Raw genomic sequence first — 13,083 nt, forward strand, 5'->3', positions numbered from 1 at the left:
GCTAAGCAAAGGTATAAAGGGACATCAAGCAAGGTAGGTCAGAGTCAAATAATAGAGCATTACGAGAAACTAAAATAGAACCAAATAATCTCACCACCAGAAACAAAGTAGGATGGCGCAATAGTAGCCCTGACAGCAACCTCCAGCGACAGCGGAGCAACTCACGGTGACAGATTCATCCAATGCAAATAACTCCAATGGAAACTACCATGGCAATAGTGGTTTCAGTGAGCAAAAAAGGAAACCAAAAATAGGCATAGCTGAGCGAGTGACAGTGACTCTGATGGTGGTCTTTTTCGACAATAACAACGCCATTTTCTGGTGACCAGAAGCACGGCAATGCGGTCTCCGACAGAGGCTATGGGAGACGACAGCAGAACAGCAACGATAGAAAAGAGCTCAACCTCGAACCTCTTTTTCTCATCGCTCTCTCCAGATTCATGCAACGAAAAGAACCCTCCGATGGTAGCTTAGACGACAACGACAGCGATGGCGACAGACTCGACCCTCACCAGTGTTAGTGACGAGCCATGACGACAACGAGACATTGATGCCTAGGAATCTTTAGTTGTTTTTAATTTTTTTAATTAATTTTCTTAGATTTGAATCAAAGTTTTTATGTTTTTAGTAAAATTTTGATGACTAATCACATGTTTGGAGTTGTATTAGAATAATTGTATTTTTAGGATATAATTAAGCAAATCAGGATGGAATTTAGAAGAAAACACAAGACTTGGTAGTGCCAAGCTTCAAGAGGCCAAGCCCAACGCCTAAACTCCAAGCTGGGAGCCCAAAATCCGAAGACCAGCTCCAGGGACTGGCGCCCAGCACCCTTATCCCCAAGTCTAGCGTCAAATTTGGCCACCCAACTCCTCCATTCCAAGTGCAGCGCTTTCACGCCTGTGAAAAGGCAAAGTAGGCTGGCGCTCAGCTCTACCAAAATCACAAGTATTGGGCGCCCAACGCCAGAACCTTGCACCCAGCGCCCCTGTACTTAAGCCCAAACATCAAGCCTTGTGCCAATATTCTTCAAGCCCAGTGCCCAAATGAAGAAGCCAGCACCAATTATGAATTCAACTCCTAGAAAGCTTCAATTCAATTCAAGATTTAAGATTTAAATGATTAGTTAGCAACAACCTCTTCTAGAAAGATAAGATTTGGTTTTTAAGATTTTGTTTAAGATTAAATTTGAATTATTGTTTTGAATTTGGATAAGTTGTTATCTTATCCTCCTAAAGATAAAATTAGATTTAGTTTTTGAATTTGAATAAGTTGTCATCATATTCTTCTTTTTTTCTTCTTCACCTTCTCCGTCTTATTTTAGCTATTCATAGTCCTTCTTGTTTCACCTTGTTAAGAAGACTAAAATCATGAAAAGTTCAATGATAAGAAAAGTACATTATTTAGATAGAAATGATACAAAAATTTTGGTGAATGACACAAGAAGTCTTCAAAGGACCATAAGTAAAGAAATTTTCTCATAACTTTTAGTTGGTTAAGAAATTTCATGTGTCACGGTTAAGAAATTTCTTGTGTCGAGATTAATAAATTTCGATGCTATTTTTGTTTTTGATAACTTCTAATTGGTTAAGAAATTTCCTATATCATAGTTAAAAAATTTTTGTGTCAAAATTTAAAAATTTTTTGTGTCACACATGAAAATTTTTGGTGCTATTTTTCTAATAATGTCGCTATAATTCAAAATTCTCCTCCTCTTCTTCAGCATCATTATCAACTTCTTTATTTTTCATCTGTATCTTCTCCTTCTTATTTATCTTATAATTTTTTTTTCGTTTTACCCTTTTAAGAAAAATAAAAATAAGAAAAAGAGAAAAAAATCAAACAAAGAATTCAATGACACCAAATGATGGAGGAAAAGAAATAAAAAAATCACAACAACTGTAATAAAAAAACGAAAAGGAGGAGGAAATACACGAAGAAAAAGGAAAACAAAGAAGAAAAAATGTGTGATTTATGCGCACGTTGAGTGAGTGTTTTTTGTGGAATTTAGACCAATTTAGTTAGACTTATTTGACAAAAATACTTGGATGTACGACAAAAACACAATAAAAACAGTGGATTTTATATTTGTCACATATGTGTATACGTGTGAAACTTGATTTGATTTAATACTTATACATCATATACATTGTAAATCACATCAAATTGACTTAATTTATTCGACTTACCATGTAAATAGCATAAATTGAGTCAATTTAATTCGATTTATATACAAGTGTTGAAAATAGGGTGTATAACCAATTTTAGTTTAAAACATCTACGTAATTTTAAATTTTATTTATTTTATCATTATAAATTACCCTTACAAAAGTGTTACATGACAAATGTAAAAGGGTGTATGACGTCGAATGCGTCAACACCACCACTGTGTCTTGACTTAGTAATGTTCGGATGTTGGAGGCCATAACTATTCTATCCCGTGTGAGATATATAGGGTTGTACATGGTTATTAAACTTATTTTTTGGTTAACCAAAAATTTAATATTTGATTAATTAACAAAATTAGTTTTATATGATAAAATTAGTTATTAACCGATTAAAAAATTTAAAAATTGGTTTTTAATTGCTTATGAAAATAAAAATCGATTAAAAATAACTGGTTTTTTAATAAAAATATTGGTTTTTGACAAAATAAAACCGATTTTTGAACAAAAAAACTAATTTTTACAAAAGAAAAAAACATCTTTTTAAAATTAAAAATTTTAATCTAAAAATTTAAAATTAAAATTTTTTAAATTTAGTTTTGATTTTTGTTAACCGGTTAAAATTAATTTTTTAAATTTGGTTTGGTTAACTAATTTTAAAAAATATGGATATAATTTTTAAAATTATTTTATTAAATTGGTTAATCAAAATGTGGTTATGATTTTTTAACCGGTTAATATTGTTGGAGATAAGTGTGTATGTCCAACAAAATACTATCATGAATAATAATAATAATAATAATTCATGATAGTATTTTGTTGGACATACACACTTATCTCCAACAATATTAATATAATTATTTATTTGATCTAATCAAAATAATAATTAAATGATTATTTACCAAGGATTAACCCATAGGTTTAATACTAAGCGGGTAGTATATTAGTCATACTAAATTTACTAATCAAGGTTGGCGTCTAGCAACGCTCCTTGACGACCCGATAGTATGAAGTAATAATATTTTTTACTAAGAACTCAAGATGAACAAAAATACAACTCCTTCCATCTTTTCAGCTCTTGGCTAACTTTTAGAGTACGGTTTGATTGTCAAACTCTAACTTGTTATCATTATTATAATGAATTATGAATGACTTAAGAAACTCATTTCTTAATTCATTCAAACCCCTTGGCCAAGGCATTGTTTATTTCATTCATTATAATCTCAGAGCTCAAACTCATTACCATAGTTAATGGATTCCATTTTGACTAATAATTAATTCTACAAGTATTTAAATCATATCCAATGTCCATTCAACTAACACCGTAGGGTGTTAGGTGTCCGGAATCAAAGTATAACAAATACATTGTTAATTACCATGATAGCCGCAGGTCAAAGAAAAATTCTAATATTATATTCATCATAAGAATATCCTATTGACAAATATACGGTAATTATAACCATTATGAATTCTTAGAGTGAGTCAGTTCAATAGTTATATCTCTATATATACCATTTATATATATAATTTAACGAATGAGATCTATTAATCTTCATCTAATGAAGACTATTATATATATATATATATATATATATATATATATATATATATATATTAATCTATCCGAATCACTAATGTCCCATTTTTAGGGATTATACGATTAAGAACAATTTAAATTAAAAGTACTCAAAAAACGTATATCTCATTATTACGATCCCTATCGTAATTATTTGTTTTTAATTTTTAATTAGGGACACTATCATAAATTATAAAAGTTTATTCTTATAAAAAGGAAAAATAATAATAATAATAATTCATGATAGTATTTTATTGGACATACACACTTATCTCCAACAATCTCACACTTACACTAGAACCAATGACAAATTGGATCTAGGACATACATGTATTTTCAACAAATATGTTTTTATTTTATGTTTTTATTGAATAATATTAAAGTTTTTTATATAGCATTATATTTATAATTAATAATAAAAATTAACAATACACGATAAAAATTATATAATTTTTCATACTAGACTAATGAAATTACAGTATAATTTTTCTTTTTACGCTAGTAATATATTAAAAATAAACCATGATTAAAAATGACATAAGTGACATAAATTGTAATGCTATTAATACAGTACTCACTTATTAGTACACCCAAAATTTACTATTATAGACAATTTGTACTTTATGAAAAAAAAAATAGAAGAAGGTTGTAATTTAAAAAAAAATGTGAAAATTTAGTACTAATAAACTTGCTAAGTATATATAAAAGAGACAAAAGAAAACAACAACAATATGAAAAAGATATTGTAGAATAAAAACTACAAAATAAAAGTAGAAGAAGAAGAAGTATTATGGAAAAAAAAAAGTCTAAAAAGTAATAAGAGAATGGAACATTATTTTGCTAAACAAATAGGCTCTTTTTCTGAATATTAGTATGCGTACAATTTTAGGGAGTCAATGTTAAGTGTTTTTAGCTAATATTAATTATTTTTTTATTTTAAATTTGAAATTTTTAATACTAAAAATTAAACCCAGAATTCTAAAAAAAAAATCATTCGAAGTAAAAGAAAAAAATAGTTCCTATTCTTTCTCTATTAGTTTAGACGTGCTTTATTATTGTAATATATAGTAATTAATTTGCAACTCTTTGTTGAAAATTGTCTTTTCTTTACTTTGATAGAGAAATGTCAGTACAAGTCCGTGATCTTTGTTCACCCAAACACAAAATATTTTTCTAATTTTTAATACTTGAAGGTATTTAAATTTTACTCCGTAACATAATTAAGCCTAAATACAGCATATCAAATAACATATCGAATCAAACTAACTAATAAGTCCAAATTACTAACGATTTAGCACGTGAAATGTCACACCCTCTTAATAAAATTTACATTACGGTAATTATTACTGATAAAAAGGAAGGGGTTAAAAGTACGGGTAACTAAAAATTTGCTGTTTCACATTCGTCCAAGGCAAAATAACAGTCACGCACCAAAAATCAAATCTCGACTTTTATACTACTTAAAAAAATATGGAAAAATTGCAGAGGGGCTGCACGTGACAACGATTTTGTTGTTTTACATATTAATAAGTTCAACTTCACGGAATATCTTTAAGTGCACGTTACAAGCCCATGTAATTATTTGATTCTGACTCGGTCTTATTGCATTTGAACTTTAAGTGTAAGTTAAGACTCAAATTCCATGAGAGAGCATAGTTAGTTGGAGATAAAGTTATAATAGGCATTTGTCTGTTCTCACGTTTCCAACAATAAACACATGATGATCTCCTTGTCCCTTCAATAATCATGAGCTCCACCTATAACCATTTGCAAACATTTTTACCATGCATGAACGTTAGAACAAATAATTGAAGTTATATGATATATATTGTTGAAGCAAAATTAATTAAAAGTTTAGGTCAACAATAGGAGTTGATAAAAGCTATGTAACCGAAATAAGAAAAATTCGTACGGTAAAGATATCAAAAACTCATTGCTATGGCCTGTGGGACAATATGAGCTTCAACAGTTGAAGTAGAAGCTAGACCATTTTGGGCCCAAACCCCATCTAGATAAGGATGCAATCTGAGCTCAAAGTTGGAACAAAGTTCCAGGACAAGAATGTAGGAGTCCGTTTAGCTAAGACTTGGAGTTCAACATTAGTAAATAGGAAAAAAGCACCTAAATTCTCCAAAAGTGGAGCCTCACGCTCTCCAGGAGTGGAGCTTTATTGTTTGGACAAGCTAAGCTATTAATCATATCAATTTTTCAAGTTTAGTTCAGTTACAAATATAATGACAATCACAAAACAACTAAGAAAGACGCAACAATATAAAAGATACAATTCAACAAGGCAAGTCATGGAAGCTACAGAAAATATAGCATGGAAGGAGACGTTCTAGACCTGGAGAAGTCTCCAGCTCAACAAGGAGATAACTGGTGCATGAAATTGTGATCATCAATGGCGCCATTAACATGGTACGCTCAATTGCAATCTCAACTCTTTATCACAACTTCGCACAACTAACCAGCAAGTGCACTGGGTCGTCCAAGTAATAAACCTTACGCGAGTAAGGGTCGATCCCACGGAGATTGTTGGTATGAAGCAAGTTATGGTCATCTTGTAAATCTCAGTCAGGCGGATTCAAATGGTTATGGAGGATTAATTATTAAAAGACGAATAAAACATAAAATAAAGATAGAGATACTTATGTAATTCATTGGTGAGAATTTCAGATAAGCGTATGGAGATGCTTTGTCCCTTCCGTCTCTCTGCTTTCCTGCTGTCTTCATCCAATCCTTCTTACTCCTTTCCATGGCAAGCTGTATGTTAGGCATCACCGTTGTCAATGGCTACAGTTCCGTCCTCTCAGTGAAAATGTTCAATACGCTCTGTCACAGCACGGCTATTCATCTGTCGGTTCTCGATCATGTTGGAATATAATCCAGTGATTCTTTTGTGTCTGTCACTAACGCCCCACAATCGCGAGTTTGAAGCTCGTCACAGTCATTCAATCCTTGAATCCTACTCAAAATACCACAGACAAGGTTTAGACCTTCCGGATTCTCAAGAATGCCGCCATCAATTCTAGCTCATACCACGAAGATTCTGATTAAGGAATCCAAGAGATAAACATTCAAGCCTTGTTTGCTTGTAGAACGGAAGTGGTTGTCAGGCACGCGTTCATAAGTGAGAATGATGATGAGCGTCACATAATCATCACATTTATCATGTTCTTGGGTGCGAATGAATATCTTAGAACAAGAATAAGCTGAATTGAATAGAAGAACAATAGTAATTGCATTAATACTCGAGGTACAGCAGAGCTCCACACCTTAATCTATGGTGTGTAGAAACTCCACCGTTGAAAATACATAAGAACAAGGTCTAGGCATGGCCGTGAGGCCAGCCCCCATAATCTAAGAACTAGACGTCCAAAGATGATCCTAAGATCTAAAGTGATCAAAAGATTCAAATACAATAGCAAAAGGTCCTATTTGTAGATAACTAGTAGCTTAGGGTTTACAAAGATGAGTAAATGACGTAAAAATCCACTTTCGGGCCCTCTTGGTGTGTGCTTGGGCTGAGAATTGAAGCTTTCATGTGTAGAGACTTTTCTTGGAGTTAAACCCAGCTTTTGTGCCAGTTTGGGCGTTTAACTTCCACTTTTGTGCCAGTTCCGGCGTTTAACGCCGGGCAGTCTTGAGCTGATTTGAAACGCCGGTTTGGGCCATCAAATCTCGGGCAAAGTGTGGACTATTATATATTTCTGGAAAGCCTAGGATGTCTACTTTCCAACGCAGTTTAGAGCGCACTAATTGGGATTTTGTAGCTCCAGAAAATCCACTTCGAGTGCAGGGAAGTCAGAATCCAACAGCATCTGCAGTCCTTTTTAGCCTCTAAATCATATTGTTGCTCAGGTCCCTCAATTTCAGCCAGAAAATACCTAAAATCACAGAAAAACACACAAACTCATAGTAAAGTCCAGAAAAGTTAATTTTAAATAAAAACTAATAAAAATATAATAAAAACTAACTAAAACATACTAAAAACAATGCTAAAAAGCGTATAAATTATCCGCTCATCACAACACCAAACTTAAATTGTTGCTTGTCCCCAAGCAACTGAAGATCAAATAAGATAAAAAGAAGAGAATATGCAATGAATTCCAAAAACATCTATGAAGATCAGTATTAATTAGATGAGCGGGGCTTTCAGCTTTTTGCCTCTGAACAGTTTTGGCATCTCACTCTATCCTTTGAAATTCAGAATGATTGGCTTCTATAGGAACTCAGAATCCAGATAATGTTATTGATTCTCCTAGTTAAGTTTGATGATTCTTGAACACAACTACTTTATGAGTCTTGGCCGTGGCCAAAAGCACTCTATCTTCCAGTATTACCACCAGATACATACAATGCAACAGACACATAATTGGGTGAACCTTTTCAGATTGTGACTCAGCTTTGCTAGAGTCCCCAATTAGAGATGTCCAGGGTTCTTAAGCACACTCTTTTTGCCTTGGATCACGACTTTATTATTTCTTTTTCTTTTTTCTTTTTCCTCTCTTTCTTTTTTTTTCGAAATTTTTTTTTGTATTCAATGCTTTTTCTTGCTTCAAGAATCATTTTTTTATGATTTTTCAGATCCTCAATAACATGTCTCCTTTTTCATCATTCTTTCAAGAGCCAACATTCATGAACAACAAATTCAAAAGACATATGCACTGTTCAAGCATACATTCAGAAGTCAAAAGTATTGCCACCACATCAAAATAATTAATCTGTTATAAAATCTGAAACTCATGCAATTCTTCTCTTTTTCAATTAAGAACATTTTTCATTTAAGAAAGGTGATGGATTCATAGGACATTCATAACTTTAAGGCATAAACACTAAGACACTAATGATCATAAGACACAAACATGGATAAACATATGCATGAAAATTCGAAAAACAGAAAAATAAAGAACAAGGAAATTAAAGAACGGGTCCACCTTAGTGATGGCGGCTTGTTCTTCCTCTTGAAGATCTTATGGAGTGCTTGAGCTCCTCAATGTCTCTTCCTTGCCTTTGTTGCTCCTCTCTCATGACTTTTTGATCTTCTCTAATTTCATGGAGGAGAATGGAATGTTCTTGGTGCTCCACCTTTAGTTGTCCCATGTTGGAACTCAATTCTCCTAGGGAGGTGTTGATTTGCTCCCAATAATTTTGAGGAGGAAAGTGCATCCCTTGAGGCATCTCAGGGATTTCATAATGAGTGGGGTCTCTTGTTTGCTCCATCCTTTTTTTAATGATGGGCTTGTCCTCATCAATGAGGGTGTCTCCCTCTATGTCAATTCCAACTGAATAACAGAGGTGACAAATGAGATGAGGGAAAGCTAACCTTGCCAAGGTAGAGGACTTGTCCGCCACCTTATAAAGTTCTTGGGATATAACCTCATGAACTTCTACTTCCTCTCTAATCATGATGCTATGAATCATGATAGCCCGGTCTATAGTAACTTCGGACCGGTTGCTAGTGGGAATGATTGAGCGTTGGATAAACTCCAACCATCCTCTAGCCACGGGCTTGAGGTCATGCCTTCTCAGTTGAACCGGCTTTCCTCTTGAATCTCTCTTCCATTGAGCGCCCTCTTCACAAATGTCTATGAGGACTTGGTCCAACCTTTGATCAAAGTTGACCCTTCTAGTGTAAGGGTGTTCATCTCCTTGCATCATGGGCAAGTTGAATGCCAACCTTACATTTTCCAGACTAAAATCTAAGCATTTCCCCTGAACCATTGTGAGCCAATTCTTTGGGTCCGGGTTCACACTTTGATCATGGTTCTTGGTGATCCATGCATTGGCATAGAACTCTTGAACCATTAAGATTCCGACTTGTTGAATGGGGTTGGTAAGAACTTTCCAACCTCTTCTTCGGATCTCATGTCAGATCTCTGGATATTCACTCTTTTTGAGTTTGAAAGGGACCTCGGGGATCACCTTCTTCATGGCCACAACTTCATAGACGTGGTCTTGATGCACCCTTGAGATGAATCTCTCCATCTCCCATGACTCGGAGGTGGAAGCTTTTGCCTTCCCTTTCCTCTTTCTAGAGGTTTCTCCGGCCTTAGATGCCATAAATGGTTATGGAAAAACAAAAAGCAATGCTTTTACCACACCAAACTTAGATGTTTTGCTCGTCTTCGAGCAAAAGAAGAAAGAAGAGAGTAGAAGAAGAAGAAATAGAGGAGATGGAGGTGGCTTTGTGGTTCGGCCAATGGGGAGAAGTAGTGTTTAGGTTGTGTGAAAATGAAGGAGTGGAGATGGGATTACATAGGAGTGGAGAGGGGGTGTATGGTTCGGTCATGTGATGGTGGGTTTGGGTGGGAAAGTGGTTTGAATTTGAATGGTGAGGTAGGTAGGGTTTTATGAAGGATGGATGTGAGTGGTGAAGAGAATAGTGAGATTTGATAGGTGAGGGGTTTTTGGGGAAGAGGTGTTGAGGTGATTGGTGAATGGGTGAAGAAGAGAGAGAGTGGTGGGGTAGGTGGGGATCCTGTGGGGTCCACAGATCCTGAGGTGTCAAGGAAAATTCATCCCTGCACCAATTCTGGCGTTAAACGCCGGGCTGGTGCCCATTTCTGGCGTTTAACGCCAACTTCTTGCCCCTTCCTGGAGTTTAACGCCAGTCTGGTGCCCCTTTCTGGCGTTAAACGCCCAGAATGGTGCCAGACTGGGTGTGAAACGCCCATTTGCTGCCCTTACTGGCGTTTAAACGCCAGCAAGGTTTTCCTCCAGGCTGTGCTGTTTTTCTTTCTATTTTTCATTCTGTTTTTTCTTTTTCAATTGATTTTGTGACTTTCCATGATCATCAATCTACAGAAAACATAAAAGAACAAAGGAAATATAGATAAATATAACATTGGGTTGCCTCCCAATAAGTGCTTCTTTAATGTCAGTAGCTTGACAGTGGGCTCTCATGGAGCCTCACAGATACTCAGAGCAATGTTGGAACCTCCCAACACCAAACTTAGAGTTTGAATGTGGGGGCAACACCAAACTTAGAAGTTGGTTGTGGCCTCCCAACACCAAACTTAGAGTTTGACTGTGGGGGCTCTATTTGACTCTGCTTTGAGAGAAGCTCTTCATGCTTCCTCTCCATGGTTACAGTGGGATATCCTTGAGCCTTAAACACAAAGGATTCTTCATTCACTTGAATGATCAATTCTCCTCTGTCAACATCAATCACAGCCTTTGCTGTTGCTAGGAAGGGTATGCCAAGGATGATGGATTCATCCATGCACTTCCCAGTCTCTAGGACTGTGAAATCAGCAGGGATGTAATGGTCTTTAACTTTTACCAGAACATCCTCTACAAGTCCATAAGCTTATTTTCTTGAATTGTCTGCCATCTCTAGTGAGATTTTTGCAGCTTGTACCTCAAAGATCCCTAGCTTCTCCATTACAGAGAGAGGCATGAGGTTTATACTTGATCCGAGGTCACACAGAGCCTTCTTGAAGGTCATGGTGCCTACTGTACAAGGTATTGAGAACTTCCCAGGGTCCTGTCTCTTTTGAGGTAATTCCTGCCTAGACAAGTCATCCAGTTCTTTTGTGAGCAAAGGGGGTTCAGCCTCCCAAGTCTCATTACCAAATAACTTGTCATTTAGCTTCATGATTGCTCCAAGGTACTTGGCAACTTGCTCTTCAGTAAAATCTTCATCCTCTTCAGAGGAAGAATACTCATCAGAGCTCATGAATGGCAGAAGTAAATCCAATGGAATCTCTATGGTCTCAGTGTGAGCCTCAGATTCCCATGGTTCCTCATTAGGGAACTCATTGGAGGCTAGTGGACGTCCGTTGAGGTCTTCCTCAGTGGCGTTCACTGCCTCTTCCTCCTCTCCAAATTCGGCCATGTTGATGGCCTTGCACTCACCTTTTGGATTCTCTTCTATATTGCTTGGAAGAGTACTAGGAGGGAGTTCAGTAACTTTTTTACTCAGCTGACCCACTTGTGCCTCCAAGTTTCTAATGGAGGACCTTGTTTCAGTCATGAAACTTTGAGTGGTTTTGATCAGATCAAAGACCATGGTTGCTAAGTCAGAGTGGCTCTGCTTAGAATTCTCTGTCTGTTGCTGAGAAGATGATGGAAAAGGCTTGCCATTGCTAAACCTATTTTTTTCACCATTATTGTTGTTGAAACCTTGTTGAGGTCTCTGTTGATCCTTCCATGAGAGATTTGGGTGATTTCTCCATGAAGGATTATAGGTGTTTTCATAGGGTTCTCCCATGTAATTCACCTCTTCCATTGAAGGGTTCTCAAGATCATAAGCTTCTTCTTCAGATGAAGCATCCTTAGTACTGCCTCGTGCAGCTTGCATTCCAGACAGACTTTGAGAAATCATATTGACTTGCTGAGTCAATATTTTGTTCTGAGCCAATATGGCATTCAGAGTATCAATATCAAGAACTCCCTTCTTCTGATTCGTCCCATTGTTCACAGGATTCCTTTCAGAAGTGTACATGAATTGGTTATTTGCAACCATTTCAATGAGTTCTCGAGCTTTTGCAGGTGTCTTCTTCAGATGAAGAGATCCTCCAGCAGAGCTATCCAATGACATCTTGGACAGTTCAAACAGACCATCGTAGAAGATACCTATGATGCTCCACTCAGAAAGCATGTCAGAAGGACACTTTTTGATCAATTGTTTATATCTTTCCCAAGCTTCATAGAGGGATTCACCTTCCTTCTGTCTGAAGGTTTGGACTTCTACTCTAAGCTTACTCAATTTTTGAGGTGGAAAGAACTTTGCCAAGAAGGCATTGACTAGCTTTTCCCAAGAGTTCAGGATTTCTTTAGGTTGTGAATCCAACCATATTCTAGCTCTGTCTCTTACAGCAAAAGGGAATAGCACAAGTCTGTAGACCTCAGGGTCAACCCCATTGGTCTTGATAGTGTCACAGATTTGCAAGAATTCAGTTAAAAACTAATGAGGATCTTCCAATGGAAGTCCATGGAACTTGCAATTCTATTGCATTAGAGAAACTAATTGAGGCTTAAGCTCAAAGTTGTTTGCTCCAATGGCAGGGATAGAGATGCTTCTCCCATAGAAGTCGGGAGTAGGTGCAGTAAAGTCACCCAGCACCTTCCTTGCATTGTTGGCATTGTTGTTGTTTTCGGCTGCCATGCCTTCTTCTTTGAAGATTTCTGTTAGGTCCTCTACAGAGAGTTGTGCTTTAACTCCTCTTAGCTTTCGCTTCAAGGTCCTTTCAGGTTCAGGGTCAGCCTCAACAAGAATGCTTTTGTCTTTGCTCCTGCTCATATGAAAGAGAAAAGAACAAGAAAATATGGAATCCTCTATGTCACAGTATAGAGATTCCTTGAGGTGTCAGAGGAAAAGAAAAATAGAAGGAAGAG

The 13,083-nt window shown here is 36.0% G+C and overlaps 1 non-coding gene across 1 annotated transcript; it reads left to right on the forward strand.

Annotated features, from left to right (window-relative positions):
* Positions 1-12,340: 12,340 nt before the first annotated feature.
* Positions 12,341-12,448, forward strand: LOC112716532 (small nucleolar RNA R71). The gene has a single exon (XR_003160394.1). It is a non-coding gene; the product is annotated as a small nucleolar RNA R71 (small nucleolar RNA).
* The last annotated feature ends 635 nt before the right edge of the window (positions 12,449-13,083 follow it).

Source organism: Arachis hypogaea, chromosome 1 (assembly GCF_003086295.3).
Source record: "Arachis hypogaea cultivar Tifrunner chromosome 1, arahy.Tifrunner.gnm2.J5K5, whole genome shotgun sequence".
NCBI classification, from domain to species: domain Eukaryota; kingdom Viridiplantae; phylum Streptophyta; class Magnoliopsida; order Fabales; family Fabaceae; genus Arachis; species Arachis hypogaea.